A 17,116-nucleotide genomic window follows, 5' to 3' on the forward strand; every position below is an offset into this window, starting at 1 on the left:
GGTCTCCAATCTATAGGCCCACAAGGCATAATAAAGGGTGTGAGCCAAATAAATCCATATATAAACATTTGGAAGCCTCCTCCGCCTAGTTTCTTAAAGGTCAATATAGACGGAGCTTCTAAGGGCAACCCAGGGTTAGCTGGTTTTGGCGGTGTTATAAGAGATGAACAGGGCCAATTAAAGGAGATCTTTCATGGCCATTTGGGGAAGGCCACTAATAACATGGTGGAACTCATGGCCTTAGAGTAATGCTTGGAAATCTTGGTGGATTCAAATTCAAACAATGTCATCATTGAAGCAGATTTGAAATTGATTATTAGAGTAGCCAAGAAAATATGTAATGTTACATCACCGGATAAAGTGTCGAAACACTGGAGGCTATCGCAGTTCTTTCACCATATCTGCACCCACCCACAAACGTTAAAAACTTTTAGCTTTCTCCAAGTGAAAGGAAAAGCTAACATGTTAGCTGATCCTTTGGAGAATGGAGTGATTAATAAGGAAAGGGACACTAAGCATGTTTGGGAGTTGTTACCACCATGAAAACTGTTAGAGGATTGTCTCTATTAGGCTGCCAAAGATAGGGAATGATGGATTGACCAGATGGATCGAAGAGGCTCAAGAGATAGGCAGGAGGATAGTGAAGCCTAAAAAGTTTGCTTGTCATTTGGCAGCAGTCCACAGATTTTTTTGGCATTAGTATTCCATTGGATTTGAGCGGATGGTTGAGATCATTGGAGGAACACCAATTATGTAGTGGCATGAGGAATAATTCTGGACAGACAGATCTTGGTTGTGATAGATCTATGGTGTTCGGGCGAGGAAGTTACCTTAAAGTTAACGAGCAGAAGCAGGTTGGAGAAAACCACAAGTGGATTTCGAGCAGAGGAAAGGCTGTAAACGATATTTCCCTGTTGGCTTCGATTCCACTCGCACAGTGACACGTAGCAGTGACGGGAAATATGGGAACCAACTTTTTTTGGTGGACTTGGAGTGCGCAAGTTAACCATGCAAAATACATGGGTGCCGTTAGATCTGGGGTAGCGAGATAGACGGTTGACAAACTAGGAGCAAGTCTTGAAGTCGGGAAGTGTTGTGACTATTGTATCTTGAATAGATCAACGGTGGAGAAGTGTCGATGCTTCTTCAATGGGGCGGATTTCAAAATTTGTGGAGAACTATGGTTTATGTTTTTGTCGGGTCTGGGTGGGTAGCAGCAGGTTGGAGAAACCCACGAGTGGATTTTGGGTGGAGGAATGGAAGTAAGCGGTAATTCCCCTTTGGCTCTGACTCCACTCTCACAGTGACATGTAGTTGTGAGGTGAGAGAGGCAAACTACTTTTTGGATGGATTTAAGGTGCGCAAGTTAACCATGTGAAAAATGTGTGAGCCGTTAGATCTGGTGCACTGAAATCAATGGTTGATAGAAGAGGGAAAGTTTCAAAGTCGGAAAGTGATGGGACCATTGGATGTTGAAAAGATCAATGGCGTAGAAGTGCCGAAGTTTTTTCAGAAGGGCGGAATTCAAACTTTTTAACTAAGGTTTGTGTTACCGTCAGGTCTAGAGCAATGGTCTGGAGCTTACCAGTTGCCCTTCAGTTGTTTATGGATGACAGGGGGCCTTGGGAGTTTAACAGTCCTTCCTATTTAATAGGTTTTGAAAGTCTAGGGGATTTGGTTTGTTTCCTGTTGTTGGCATTCCTACAACAGACTGTTTCTTGTTTTGGTCTCTGCACTTGCATAGACGTGTAACATATGTAATGTACTAGTTCGGTTAGTAGAAGGCTCCATTCTTACTTGACCAAAAAAGAAAATATTGTTTTTCTCCTACTATATTTATTTGTTTAATGTGTAATGACTTGTTTATTTTTTATGACTTTGTTACTTTGAAATATATGCATGATGGGATTACTACACATAATTGTGGTTTAATTCATTTATTTTCCTTAGTGATAATAAGTAATAATATTCTAAATTATGGTAGTGCTAGGTTCCCATATCCTTCATCACAGTAGAACTATCCATGTTTCTACAATTCTACCTAAATACCTCAAATGAGACTTCACCTACTCATAGGTGTTTTCGAAAAGGTTGTTGTGTGAAGTGGTTTTATTGAAACATTCTCTAGAAGCCTAGGTCTACCCCCTCCATGCCAACAAATATGATGGGCTGATAGGGCATACATTACACTTAGGGTGGGTTCATATACCATATAATGTTAAGTTAACCTTGTTATAGTCCCTCAACACTGTACACAGTTAAGGATATTATAATATATGATGGGAATTTAATGTTTGGATAATTCCTAGGGACATATAACTCCAGAAGATGTGTTTGTGATGTGGTTGATGGTTTATGGATCTATGTTGGAATGAAATTTTTACTCATTTAGTATGGTGGTGTGTTTATGTGTTCATAAATGACCAAAAGGTTTGTGTTGCTAACAAGTTGATCAACGTCTCTCAAAGGTAATAACTGTAACATAATATGTACTATGAAAGGATTGTAGATAATGATCAAATTCCAATAAGAATTACTTGTAATTAATTGTTAAATGAACATGTGAAGCATTGTATAAAGAACTTGGGTCTTATTATTTACGTTGACAATGTTTGTTTTAGTATAATTAGCAAAATAATGATAACATCAATTATTGTTTTGCATTGCCACTTTCACATACAAGAAATGAAAGCAAGGTGCATTGTTTCTTATATAAGTGTTGTACTGAGTGGATGAGAAATATATATCATGACATTGGGCACTATACAGATATCAGGGAGTACATTTTGGATGAAATTTATTTTTCAAAATTGTAGTGGTATGTTACTAACAATTTTGAGCCCACAAGCTACTACAACCTAATTGTAAAAATCAAGTGCTATGTGATTAATTGAAAAACAAATATTATGCAAGACGTTGCCTACTTCTGCTAATTATCCTAGGAAATGATGCATAAAAACATGTTGATAACTTGGTTATATTATGATTTTATATTAATTACCTATTGTCCCATGGTTTGGTAGAGGTGCTAGAGATAATTTCATTATAAAAAAATAAGAGCACTAAGGGTATTAGAGTGTGAGGTAAAGACAGAGATAAGTAACCAAAGGGAAGTATAATTACAATAAAAAATTTATTGAATGGGTCTAAAATAGAGGAAAATAAAGGATGGGATAAGGAATGTGTTGGAAAATGGTGGTTTAAAATAGGAAAAAGAGAGCGGTAAAATACTAGTTTCAAAGAATAAGTAGGATAATTAATATATAGGGGGTTTGTGAGGAGTTTGGCACAAATGGGATGAGTTAACTTGGTGAGAGCTACAATAAATAGAGATATACATTTACGCAAACTATATTGTTGTATCGCAACATCATGGTAAAGAAAAAATCCCATAAAGCTAGATCCATAAGCGTCTACTCCTTTACATAAATTATAGGTGCTACAACTTGCATCATATAAGGAGTTATGGTTACTTATATGAATTTCCGAATAATAAATCAAGTAGGCTATTGGAGAGACATTTGAACCAATAAAGTCTCATGAAGGACTAATGATAAATGTTTCACAATGCTTATTATCTAGTAAAAAAGGTAGATCCTACTTTACAAACCTTAGATGATAAGGATAGAGTGGCGAATGGTGGGAATTTAATAATGAGTTAAACAGTTATGGGAGATGAGATTACTTGGCTAAAAATGTTAGGGGTGACCTTATTGAGCTGATTTTTCACTTGAAAATTGTTAGCAAATAACATATATAGAGAATGGTAATCATTCACTTTACTTTCTAAGAGAAAAGAAGGGACTCTTGTTATAGGTAATGGAAGAGGGAAAATTTTAGGTTGAAGGGAATATGTAGGAAAATAAGTTGAATAAGAAGAATCAAGGGTATGCTGATATTTCCGTAATTTCTTTGACCTAAATTTTCATTGTAATAACATGTAATTTATGCATGCTTTTATGTCTTACGATAGTGATACTAACATTTAGGAAATTATATGTGAATAACCATAGTGTATGGATTAGAATGGTGCATATGAGGTGGACGGTACAAATGATTGTGATAATTTTTTAGTGGAAGATATGTTTAGGTATATGTTTAAGGTTAAATGAAGGAATGAAGTGAGCGAATTTATAAAATTATATTCCATAACAAGGGCATGGAGATAACCTTTTTCTTGTAAGCTTCTCTCAAAATAATTCTAATTCATGATTGAAAATGAAACAAAAAACCATAATTATAGTTGAGTGCATGTACGACTTTTGGGGTCATGGGTCTAGAATTGGATTTGAAGATTGATCAAAAGCTTAATATAATGTTCCACATTTTGGTCTAGTTATTTGTGAAGATATAACCATCTACGTATCAAATTGGATAGCTAAATTACAATGAAAAAATATTATCTAGGAGAATCATGTAAGGCATCCTAAGAAGAAGTACACATTTTGTGAGATCTAGTAGAGCTCACTTCATTTAGATTAATGTAGATTTTTGGTGAAAAATAAATACTACCATAAATAATGAATCAAACCTTCTATATGGTTGTTCATGATGAGAAAAAAGTGAGATTGTTTCATGTGATGTAAGACTTAAAGTATTTAGTAATAATACATATCCATGAATCTAAAAAAGCATCATGCATTTTTCCAAGATATTTAGAGAATTAGATATGCATCTTGCACTATAAAATCAAAGTATTAGGTTTGTGACATATTGCATTAGTGATGAAAATAGTTATTACTTTGAAAAGGATATTGAAATGAAATATGAATCATTTGAGGAAGATTCTTTATGTGGACAAATTCCTGAGAGGTATACACTATAACCATAATAAGATATTTCCAAGAGTGGAATGACTAAATTAATGAAGCTCTAGCTCAAGCACCAAAGAAGAAATATGTGGAAGGGAAACCTCCATAAAATTATACAAGAAAAATATGGAATTTGAGGTGGGAGGTAGGATCGTAGAAAACCAAAATATTTGTTTTATATGAATGTTTCAGGTGAATATTAAACCAAGAAAATAAGAAACACTAGAAATAATATTACTTAGGAAGAACGTCATTTAGGATTGGTCATGGAAGAGATTTTGGTGGGAGGGTGTACTTTGAAATAATAGATATCAGTAGGCGAGCATTAGGGGTGGTATTGTGGCCTTCAAATGAACCCAACATTTAGTGAATGTTCAATGGGAAATAATCCAATGAACCATTTTCTAGAAAGAGGGAAGGTTTGGATGATCGGATCAAATACACAAGTATGGAGCTTCCTATCAAAGCTTGTAAAAGAAATTGATAGCTCAAAGAAACTAAAACAAAGAAGAGATTAGAATATATTTCTTATCTTTATTCATTAGAAAATATCCTTATATTATGTAAAGGATCAAAATATATTATTTCTTGACATACTCAATACCTAAAGAATGCATGCATGTGGCTCAAAGGCAAAATGCAAATAGTAATGTATACATATGGAAAATGCTAGACGGATGAAGCATGAAACTTACTAAGAAAATATAATTAGCTTTGCAAAAGATTCATATTCTTGAAGGGGTGTCCTATTAAGGGGATATGTCCTAAGGGAGAGGATATGTATGTACTATATTCTGGTTGATTTTTTGTTTAAATTTATGGCCATTTTTCCTTTTTCAATAGGCATGTGGATGAGAACAAAAAGCTTGGGGATCACTAAATTTGTTTTGGTAGATACAACGTCCATATAGAAATATTGATAATCTAATAATCTATGACCTAAATCTATATAAAATTTCCCCACTGTAAGAAAATCATGTTTGAGAATAAAGGGATAGATCAGTTGTTCGAGTTCTTGTTGCCAAGTACCTTGCCTATCGGGAGGTCACGGGGTCAAATCTCCTCAACGCCACTGGGGTTAAGCCTTGCTAGTTTAGTCGACTCATAGATCCCTTAGGGTTGATCTACCTAGATTTTCTCATGGATGTAGTAGCCACTCAATGTTCTTGAACAACCCTTAAAAAAAATAACATCATGTCTGACAAACCTTAAGCAATATCAATCTCAACACATATTCGAGTTTATATTAAAACAAATAATTTATAAAAACACATCAATGAATTATGAGTCCAACAAGAGTATACTAAAATAAACTATGCAATGTCATTACATGAAGTATTAAGTAACTCACAATACATACTAAAATAAAAATTCTAATGATGTTGCATGGAGTATCAATTAAGTTAAAAACATACTAAAATACAACATTCAGTGATTTTGCATGAAGTTCCAAGTAATGCACACATTGGAGCTCCTTGAATTTCAAGGTCTGACAAACCCTATTTTGAGGATTCCACTACATCATTTTAAGTAAGTTCTTACATGTTTTTGTAAGGTTTTAGTACAAGCTATTAAATTCTTATATTCGTCTACAATACCTAAACCACTTAATCATACCGTGCAAAACCAAGGTTTAAGTATTTAATATTTATCATTAAAAATAAAATGTGAATGATTCCATGTAAAGTGAGGTAACGTCATGCATAGGTATGAAGAAATGTTGCATCAATCTAAATTTTCTTACATATGTTGAGTCAAATATATGTATTTTTTATTTATTTATGTTTTATAACATATTCCTATAGAGTTCATATATATAAAAAAATTGGTACATAGTCTTAAGAATTATGGAATTTTGTAGCTCAAGCTTAAAACAATTGGCCTTCAATATAGGGAAATAAATTTTCAAGTTTTCACTTAAAGATATTATGGTATCACTCTACTCCATTAGTAGTGAATTTAATGAAATGAATAAAATGATGACAAACATTACTCTATGAATATTAAGACATATAAACTTCATGATTGGAAAAACACTAGAAATTCTCAATAATAATATGAGATCCTTAAAAATTGAGAGAATATTAAAATTTCTTTCAAAATTCATAAAACCTAATAAAAAGGCTTTTGATAGTATTATAAGTCCCTTTAAAGTTGGTAAAAAATAGCTATCCTCCAATTTATAATGGCTAGCTCACTTAATAATTACGCCCTCTTTGAGAAATTATTAAGCATAATTACAAAACCTTTAAGTCCATAAGAAGTTTATAATTACTTCATATTTTTTCTAACATTATTGTAACAAAATAAAAAAAATGAAATACAATTTCGTGAAACACCGTAAACGATGCTCTCTAGAATTTTAAAATATTGTTTAAAATATGGTTGTGTGGTGGTTTTGAAACTCTATTCAAAATTTTAAAATGAGAGCCTTGTAATGAACCCTAAATTAAGTGTGAGTCATTAAATAAGAAAGGCCAAAACCAACATCCTCAAAACATAGCTCTAGAGAAATTCAAGAGAAAGGGTACATAAAAAAACAAAAAATTCTTATAAGGAAATGTGCTACATGGAAAGCATGGGTAGTAAATGAGATGCGGAGATTAAATAAGTATATACTTTACAAGTAAATTTTTTTGATGAAGCAAAACGTTGAGGTTTTTTTGTAACCACCACATTGTAATGACTGGGTAGTCGAAATGAGAATAATTAGATTTTTAGTAATGAATCACTTTCAATAGTATAGTCTTGAATTATTAATCCAATGACAAAAACACTCTTTTGTAATCCAATTATGGTAGTTTGGTAAAAGGTTTTGATAATATTATAAAAGAAGAAAATGTAAACTTCCAACTTTACTTTTGTTATTATCTATATATATTACTTTACATTATTTTTTAATCCTTTCACATATATATATTATATTATATTAATTTTTAATCCTTATATATAGATATTATTTTTCATATATACATAAATTTATTACATAACTTTTAATTTTGTATATATTTATTCCTAAATGTATGAAAAGAATGCAAAAAAAAAGAATATAGCCCATCATAGCTCTCACAAAGCTACGAATTTAACTGGAGAAACATATAACGATAGATTTCGACAAATATATAATGATAGATTTGCCAATAGTATCAATTAATATATAAAAGTTCTTTTAATTAATATACATAAGTTCTGACAAAAGTACTTATGTGAAATAAAAACACAGATATATGACTTAACAAACATCATTACTGAATTATTTTATTATTAAAAATAACTTTAATGTGGAAATAAAAACCTTATTTAAATAATATAATATTCGAAATATAAAAAATTAATTAATTAACAAATTTATAATAATGTTAAGGTTAACCCCTATATATATATATCACGCCACTAAAATATACTTCAGAGGCATTCCGAAGAATGTTGATCGAAAACCAAAAAATATTAAAAAAAAAAAAAAGATTAAGCTGCACGAACGGTTTTTTCACCTTGTCGCTGGTCGGCCGGGAAAATCATTCGATTGTGAGATTAAAAGTTATGCTACACTGCAATGGAATAAAATTAGGAACTCCGAACCAGCGTGGGCTAAGTGTGAGCATCAATCACATCCGCCCAACATTGAAGATAATATACAAAGAGAACCGAGTGATTTTTAAAGCATGTAGAAAGGATTTTACATCCACTTACTCGGATATTGCTGTGGCTTCAATGGTTTTTACAATAACTTCTTTGGTTGATTTCTTTTATTTGGGTCTCAATACAGGTTTTGTTGTTTGATCTCCATAGCCGTTATTGTGAGAGTCATCGGAAACCCTAGCCTTCTCTTGTCCGACGAGAAGCAGAAATAGAAATTTCTGTTCATATTTAGAGAAAATCTGGCCACCGTATACTAGAGTTTTGAAGTCGAAATGGAAATCCAGTTATAGTTTTTGTAAACTTCAAAATTTTAGGTGTTTTAGATGTTTTTAATGGTGCTGAATTTATTTACACCATAAAAACATGATTCAAACATTGCCGCTACAAGACATTTTGAATTTTTTTATCAAAATTCCAACCACTTTTAACTATCCCAAGCAATTCCTCAACCTCGTTAAAGGACTCCTATACGAATATGTTGTACGGCCTACTGCGAGCTACCGTCGACAGGATTATGCTCGAACCGCAGTCTTTTTAATCTACACGTTCGGAAGTCTTTCAAATTTAAGGTCACCATAAGTTTTTAATCAACAAGATTTTGTAAAGTATTTAAGGAATTTTATGCTTATATTGTTGAAAAGTATTTTTATTTATTAAATAAGTGACGGATATAAATTAAAAAAATATTATTTTATAATAATTTTATTAATATACATAAAGTTAAACAAATAATATACTACAGTTGAAATTTTGTTTCAAAATAGTTATGTTTTTTTTTTTTTAAATATTATTTAATTTTTTATATAAATAATTGTGTTTTTCAGATGTGATTATGATAAATTATATTATTAATTTATGGTATCATAACAAAGCTTATTTGTAAATTAAGAATGTTGATAAAATGGAAGTGAATATAAGTGTTAAGAATATTATTACATGTTTTAATTTAAATGTATTATATTTATTTTATAAATTAATTATTTTTAATAATAAATAAATAGTAATAATTTTAAATAAATTTATGATTTAATTAATTACTGTGATTTTTTTTAGATTTGATAGTAATAATTTTAAATAAATTGATAATTTAATTAATTATTGTCATTTTTTTTGAAATAAAAAATAAAATATTTTTTTTAAACGAAACAATTTTTTTATTTTTATTAAAAATTGATGGTTACCATTTATTTAATCTACATAACTATATGTTAATTTAAAAATATTCAAGTTATTACATCTACTAATATTTTTAAATCTCTCCACTTTCGAAAATTTAGATTAACTGATGTATACTCTTAAAATTTAAATTAATTATTGATAATTGTAAAAATATTTTTAAATTTGTGTACACTCTCAAATATTCGGATTAACTATCCTTTAAGATTTTGTGAAAGTTTGAAAGGTTTTTTCAAAGATATTCAAGCTATAAAATTTACCAAAAGCTTTAAGAGTTACACTTTAAAGGATTTGGTTGAACTCATTTCACGTGGATGAGTGGTTCATACATTATTTTCACTAAATATTAGTGAACGGAATTATTGATTTTTCTACTGGACTCCGTATTGGTACATGAAGTTTTTTTTGGGGGTAGCAATATTGCTTATGAATGAAAGGGGTGTATAAGAGTGTGGTGAATAATCTATTTTAAAGAAAATAAAATATAAGAATGAAAAGTTTTTTTTTTTTTTTGCAAAATTAATAAAATAATTTATGAATTCAAAGAAAAAAAATATATATCTCAAAATTTATGCACCAAGGGGGACAAAGAAGTCAAAGAAATATAATAAGAGAAACCTAGGAATCATAATAGATTAGGGTAGAGAAAAAGAATAATTTGAGAAAAAATATTAAATTAAAAATAAAGATAAAGATTAAAATGAAAGTAGATTAAGATAGAGAATAATTTAAGAAAAAATATTAAATTAAAGATAAATATAAAGATTAAACTAAGAGATTAAAATGATTAAATGATGAAAAAAGAAAAAGGAAGAAATTGATAAAAAATTAAAGAACAAAGCAATGGATATGTGTGCTATGAGAAGAGAGTGAGAAGAGAGGGAAGAGAAGAAAAAAATAGTTTAAGATGTAAAATGGTGAAAGAGGAGGATAAGGAAAAATGGGGGGATGAGGGTTTCAGTGTGGAAATTAAGAGAAGAGCAAAACGAGAGAATAATAATAGGAGGAGGAAGAAAGAAAAATGAAGAAATTAGTGACAGAGGTGACGAATGGTATGTTTCCAATATAAGTTGAATTTGTAACCATCTTAATGGTTGAAATTATTTAGGTGTCTTCCATTTTAACTAACTTGTAAGATGATTGTAGGACGACTAGAGTAGAATACTAGGGTTATAGAGCCAATATTTTAGCATCACAAAAACAAATGAGCTCGTTGGATTTATGGCAATGCTAAGCTATGGCTTATTTGGTGATGTTAAAATCATCCATAGGTTAACATTCCAATAGATCTAACCTCCTCATTTTCTTTGGAGACGCTAAAATATTAGCTTCAAAACACTTCTATTGTATATTGTATTGGAATAAACTTCCAAGAAGTTGAAATTGAAAATAATCCAAATAATTTCAAAAGTGAAGATGGCTATAAAGCAAACAATTCTTTGAAACATATTATTCTCCACCCTAATAACTAATTTCCTCTTTCTTTCTTCCTCCTACTCTTATTATTGTCTTCCACTAATTTCCTCCTTCCTTTTTCTTAGTAGCTTTTCCACCATTTCCTGTATCTCAATTATTTACTTATACTCCTCTTTAACCATTTCATCTCTTAAATTATTCTTTTCTCCTCTTCCCTATCCTTAATTTTCATTTTTCATCTCCTCTCCTCACCTCCTCCCACTTCATTGTTCACTTTTTCTAAAAACTTTATATGTTTCTTTCTTTTTTTCTCATCTTTTAGTCATTTTAATCTCTTTTACTTCCATCTTAGTATTAAAATTAATCTTAATCTTTGATTTGTTAATCACTTTATTATTTTTTCTGAAATTTCTATCAAATGATCTGGATCCTAATATATTATCATTCCTATATCTCTATTTTTATTTCTCTTTGAATTATTTTTCCCTTTCACTTCTCCTCAATTGTTCTTTATGTCATTATCTATGTATTATCATTCCAAGGACTCTCCTTTTATTTTTTTGGCCTCTTTGCCTTGATGATGGTTGGAGTGCCCACCTAATTGGACACATTTTTTTCTCACCCAAAGTTTAAATCCATTCATAGGCAATGTAAAACAAGAAGCAATATCTAACATTAATAACTATGAGGATATGCATTTGTATATAAGATAAAGTAATTATGAAATAACTTAGTAAAGTTACTTTGTAAGTGACATAATTTTTCCAGAAAGAAAGAAATTATCAACATGGATTTCCACTACCTCTTTAAAATTATATTTTCCAAATTAAGTGTAAATATTTTTGGGATATTATGTTTAATGGATTTAAAAGGCCCACTAATATGATAGGGTATGAGCCATGAAAGAAAGATAAAAAGATCAACATAGAGTGAGCTAGGATGATGTAGTAGCATTATTTTCGATTTAACAAGGCTTGGATGTTCTTATTAAAATTGTAGCAACTATCACATCCAAAAAAGTTTGATATACTATGAAGATGGTAGATACTGAAAGAAAGAGTAACACAATGAACATCAACTTGAGTTTCTTAGTATTATTGTAGTAGAAGAAGAGAATAGTTTGGCATTGAAGAAATAACAAGATGCATTATGGAAGACTCTAATGAGGTAGAAGTAAAAGGTGGGACATGGTGAATAAAGTGAAACCCTTTAAAAAAAACATATGTGGAGGATGAAATGGAAACTACCTTTAAAAATATGAGGAGAATTTAGCAATGATTGCTAAATTGAATATCAATTTTAATTATAATTGTTTGAGTAGTGACTTGATAATCCAAATATGATGGATATGAAAATTGGTATGGAAAACCTACCAAAAGTGAAATAGAATAAAGAAAAAAAAGAAACCTTTTTGCAAAATTGGAAATTTTCATGATAGAAAATAAATAGCTCCTTCTATGTTACATAGATTAATAAAAAAGTTCAATGAACAATATCTATAATAGCTAAATTGATGAGGCTAGCCCACGTGGTCCCGCCGTCATTACTCCCCACTTGATGTTGTACTGTCAATTGATGTTTATAATCACCGGATTTCGGATATACGCAACTTGATTTCCAATCTATGTTTAATTAAGAGGTTCTATGGTAATGGTACGTTGGTTATGTGTTGAGCGGACACCTGTCCCTTCTTGGAATCGTAAAATCCCGCCTTGGTATAGGATTTTTGCCACCCTTGCGTTCATTTGGTTTTGTGTTTCCTCCGGTCCTTTAGTCTGCGAGCTCTCGGTGACCCTTGCGATTTCACTGTGATTTTTTCTGTGATGCTTTCGTATTTGTTCGAAACTCATCCACCTGGTTCTCTGAGCTACGAGCTGGTAGTCTGCAAGTTTCAATGTGGGTTCTTTTAGCTGGTCCGAGGTTTTGTTGCTCCAAGTTCTTAGAGCTGCATGCTCTCGGCGGTCTTCACGGCTCCATTGGTTCGGAATTTGTTTTGGAAGTATCTCGTTCGTCTGTTGAACTGTTGAATCCTGGTAAGGTTTGTTTCTCTGCTTGTGTCTAGACTGTTCCTGTGTTTTCTGTTGTCGGCCTTATGGGTCTCTGCCTCTGTGCGTCCTTTTCTTGATTTGTCACCTAGGTTTTCACTATTGTCACCTCTATGTGTTGGTTGATGAGTATGTGGTTCTCAGTCTCGTTCTCTAGCCCTAATTCGGCTTCATGCATGGTCTTGGCAAACTAATGGTGGCGTTCTCCGTCGATTCCTCCGCCAACTTGACTGGTAAGCTTTCCATCTATGCTATATCTTTGTACTCGTTCTTCTTTCTGGTTCTAATTGTCTTCGGCTCCTTGTGACCAAGAAGACAATCCGAGGTTACGGTGGTCACGGCTTGTCTGTTAGGTAAGCGGAACCCCTGTGTAGTATTTGCTCATTCAAAAATAAAACAGTTTTAATCCTCTGTATTTTGTTTGCACTGTAATTTGACTCTCGGTTGTTGGTTTTCCTTGCAGGTGGAGCGACCAAGGCTTTCGGTGCTTGGACACTCGACTATTCCGAAGGAATTCTAGGCAGCGTCGTTCTATTTACTTGTGGTTTGCTTGCCCTGAGTCTTTCGGTGTGTGGTTTGGTATGGTTGTTGGCCTCGAGCCACTATCTGTGCTTAGTTTTGTTGTTGAGTAATGTCCCTGTCGAGTCGTAAGAGTGGGTATGGGGATTTATGGGGTTTTGGTTTATGTTGGTAATGGTTATGGTTCCCAAGTCCGTGAACTGGTTCGTTCTTAAGTTTTTGCACAAAATGTAAATGGACAATAACTTTTTGATGACTGTATATGAACTATCTGGAATTGAATTTTGGTTATGCTTTTAAGTTCGCATACCTGGATTTACTATGGTTGTTGTCTTCACTGTAATGGCAAACTCTGATTTCGTATATAGGAATTTGTACAAATGATTTCTTGTTGTGTGTTTGGTTATTCTGTTGGAGTCGCCTGTAGATGAATGCCATTACTCCTTCTCCGAATTGAATGACCTCTGCATTCGAATATCTCCCTTTTTCGATTTAAGTTCTGTGACCATGCATTGATAATATTCACACAGTAATTCAATACAAAAAATATTTCAAAAATGAATAGGACGTTGTAAGGATCTATGTGCACAGAAAATTGTATTTTTTTCTTTCTATATTTCTCTCTCAGTCCGAACCCCCGTATTGTGCTTTTTTCCACTATTTAATAGCACTGTTTACAAACTGTTCTAACTGCTGTTAGTTTGTTCAGTTTGTTCAATTAGTTACATCAGTTATTTCCCATACGAAACTTTGTCTGGTTGTCTAGTACATTTTCTTTTCATGCTTTTTACAACAGTAACTGAACTGTTTGAAAACAATGACTCTAATCTAATTATTACTACTCCTAATTACAACTTATTACAGTAAATTTTAAGTAACTTGATAAAAGAAAAGAAAAAAAACAAGTATGTTTTCCACTCAATGAATTAATCTCTCTGTCCTCTTCAGAAACCATATTCCCTCACTTTTGTCTTTGCCCTGTCAGCTAGATGCTCCTGCATCAGGCTCCTGGGGTAAAAGAAATTCATGGCTTCGTTCCATGAGCTCCTCCACCGAATATCCAGCCTTCTGTATCTCTGCCACGTCGAGCCATGAGCTGTCCTCCATTGGACAGTCTCTCCACTTGACGAGATATCACAGATATTCTTCCTACGTGTCTTCTTGGCTACCTGTGCACTGAGAATTCCTTCAATCTCATGGGATTGAGCCGAAGGCATATGCCTCATCCAAGAACTGTCTCCAACTTGGGTGTCCCATTCTAGCCGTACCACACTATCTTCCTCTACTTGGGCAGTATATGGGAACAGATCCGCCACGTTGAAAATAGGTGATATGCCTATATCAGGTGGCAGTTGAATTTCATAGGCGTTGGCTGAGAATTTACGCAAGATCTTGCAGGGACCAATTTTCTTATATTTTAGTTTATTATACGTGCCCTTAGGAAATCGTTCCTTGCATAGGTGCACGAGAACCTCATCTCCAACATTAAATTGCACTTCTCTTCGCTTTGAATCTGCTTGTTGCTTATACTTCTGTATGCTGTCCTGCAATTTTAATTTGACCTGTTCATGTAGCTCGCTCATTGCTTCGGAAAAATCTTACCCATCCGTGCTTCTCCGCTCCAACTTTCCCAAATCTCGCAGTTCATGTATTCCCCGAGGATGCATGCCGTACAAAATCTGGAATGGGCTGTGTTCGGTGCTACGGTTGGGTGAATTGTTATAAGCGAATTATGCCTGAGCGAGAGCATGATCCCATAACCGTGAATTTTCTCTAGTCAAACTCCGTAATAAATTCCCCAAGCTCCTGTTCACCACTTCCATTTTTCCATCACTCTGCGGGTGATACGTAGAGCTGAAATTCAATTGTGTGCCCAACTTTTTCCACAGGGTGCGCCAAAAGTGTCCTATGAATTTTACATCCCTGTCTGAAATGATAGATCTGGGTAGGCCATGTAATCTAACAACCTCCGTGAAAAACAGGTGAGCTACGTACGTGGCATCACTAGTTTTCCGGCAAGGAATAAAATGAGCCATTTTTGAAAATCTATCTACCACCACCATCACTGAATAATATCCCCACTGCATTATAGGCAGTCCTAAGACAAAGTCAATGCTGCCTGAGTCCCATGGCCTGCTTGGAACAGGTAGTGGCGTGTAAAGTCCAGTATTCTAACTGTGTCCTTTCGCCAGTTGGCAGACTTTACACCTGTTCACATATCTTTGTACATCCCTGCTCATTTTGGGTCAATAATAAAAATGTTTGAGTTGCTCCAAAGTTTTGTTGATGCCAAAATGTCCCGCTAGTCCACCACTATGCTTCTCCCGTACAATATTTTCCCTCATCGAACAGTCTGGGATACATAACTGTCCACCTCTGAACAATAATCCTTCCTACAAATTGTAGTCTAACCATGGACTTGCATTCCTCAACATGGGATTTTGGCATGCTTCAAAAGCTTCTTTGAAATCTGTGTCTGTCTGGTATAAATCCTTTAGATGTTCGAATCCCATCACCTGTATTCTACTTTCCTGTAAGAGTAAAGCTCTTCTGCTCAAGGCATCTGCCACTTTATTGGCTTGCCCACTAATGTGCTTTAGCATGAAGGTGAAACTCTGCAAGTATTCTACCCATTTAGCGTGCTTATGGTTTAATTTGTGCTGCTGCATTACATATTGTAATGCTGAATTATCGGAAAATAATACAAACTCGTTGCCCAGTAGGTAGTGTCTCCAATGCTTTAAAGCTTGGACCACGGCATAAAATTCTTTGTCATACAAAGAGTATTTCTGTCCACTCTCATTTAATTTCTCACTAAAGAATGCCACTGGTCTGTCTTCCTGACTGAGCACAGTGCCAATAGCTGTCCCACTTGCGTCACATCGAACCTGAAAAAGTTTGTTGAAGTCGGGTAGTCTCAAGATTGGTCTCTCTGTAATCTTCCGCTTCAAAAGCTGAAAACTGTCCTCTGCTGCACTGGTCCAACAAAAAGGCTGACTGGCCTTCTTGATGGTGTCTAGCATTGGTGCACAGATTTCACTGAAATTTCTAATAAACTTCCAATAAAAACTTGCCAATCCGTGAAAGCTACGTACCTCAAACAAACTCTTGGGTGATGGCCAGTTGATGATTGCTACGATATTTTCTGGATCCATGTTCAATTCATTTTCTACGACTACAAACCCCAAATAAACCAGTTCCTTCTGTAGGAAAGTACATTTTTTGAAGTTTATCAGTAGTTTGTTCTGCTGTAACTTCTCTAGCACTCTTCAAACATGCTGAAGGTGTTCTCCCTTCGTTTTGCTGAAAATTAAAATATCGTCAAGATAAACTATCACAAACTTGCCAATAAATTCTTTTAACATTTCATTCATCAACCTCATAAAAGTACTAGGAGCGTTGCTCAAACCAAACGGCATGACTAGCCACTCGTACAGCCCTTCATTGGTTTTGAAGGCTGTTTTCCATTCATCTCCCTCTCTGATCCTGATCTGATGATATCCACTCTTC

This window comes from Pinus tabuliformis, chromosome 2_1 (assembly GCF_031772625.1).
Source record: "Pinus tabuliformis cultivar Carrire ecotype Pingquan chromosome 2_1, CPIR1, whole genome shotgun sequence".
NCBI classification, from domain to species: Eukaryota; Viridiplantae; Streptophyta; class Pinopsida; order Pinales; family Pinaceae; genus Pinus; species Pinus tabuliformis.